Source organism: Empidonax traillii, unplaced genomic scaffold (assembly GCF_003031625.1).
Source record: "Empidonax traillii isolate 1590-97213 ecotype Southwest subspecies unplaced genomic scaffold, ASM303162v1 scaffold110:size1153230, whole genome shotgun sequence".
NCBI lineage: Eukaryota > Metazoa > Chordata > Aves > Passeriformes > Tyrannidae > Empidonax > Empidonax traillii.
This window is the reverse complement of record NW_020955303.1, coordinates 1,068,887-1,070,086: the sequence shown is the minus strand read 5'-3', so window position 1 is coordinate 1,070,086 and position 1,200 is coordinate 1,068,887.

Genomic DNA, 1,200 nt, shown 5'->3' with positions numbered 1-1,200 from the left:
AAAAAAGAACTAAGGAAAAGAAAACTGATGTAAAATTGCTAATAACATGTGAAAGGAGGAGTAACATGTTCTTCTCTTTCCCTGGGATCAGAGCAACTCCAAAGGCTTTTTAAATACCACAGCAGCTTAGTCAAAATGAGTGTGAGAGGATTTAGCCATTTCTGCTGAGATGTGCTGTAACAGAGAAATGTTTCATGGGATACTTTGTCTGTTTTAAAAAATATGCTCACCTCATTGCAAGACTGATGAAGTTTGAGTACCATTGGCAATAACCATCTCTGAAAATCCTCTAAGGATGCTGCCTTTATTGCCATTGAAAACTCAGCAATCCTGCTGTAACAGCATAAAAATTAAACTGATGAGCTGCAACTTAAGTATTTAACAATAAGATATCAAGCGAACTATTCAAATATGCTGCAGTGTAGCAGTTCATGGCTGTAACTAATGGAGAATGCAACAACAGGTATTTGAGAGATTACTGAGAACCATGCAGTGTGAATGCTGGGGCGGCTATAATGGATGGCTGAAGAAATGAAGCAGCAAAGGGAGGTAATTACTGAAGGGACAAGAGGTTTTAGTAGCCCTGAAGTTGACAGGTAGCAGCGCATTAAATGTCTCATCCAAACCGATTTAAGTTGATGATACTGTAGAAGTAGCAGACAATTTTTCTGTTACATTCTAATGGTTAAAGTTCTTGTCTAGGAGGATGACTTATCAGACAGCTTTTTTTCTTCCTTTTTATAGTCAGGAATGTAGGAGTTTCAGGAACAAAAAGGTGGGATGAAATATTGGCATTTCCCAGAGTCAGAAAAACACACACACTCAAAAGAAAAGGATTTGACCGATCAGACATTTGATCTGACATTTATTTGTTGTTGATTTTAGGTTTCATTGCCTCCAGGTTCTTTTTCCTGGTTTTGTTCATACATATAACCATGAGTGAAATCAGGGTTAAGCTGTTAAAATTTAGCCGAAAGAATGGTGTTTTGCAATGATATTTAGTTATTAATTAACCTCAAACCTGACATATGCAGTGATTATTTATCATATTGCTGTTATTGCTTCAACTGACAGGAGGGAACAAATAGACCCTCATCCCAATATCAAACAAAAAAGGTCCAGAGATATGTATTAGATGAATTTGAAGCTCCTGAAGCTCCTTTTTCTGAGCCAATAAAGAATTCAATACAAAAGTGAAAT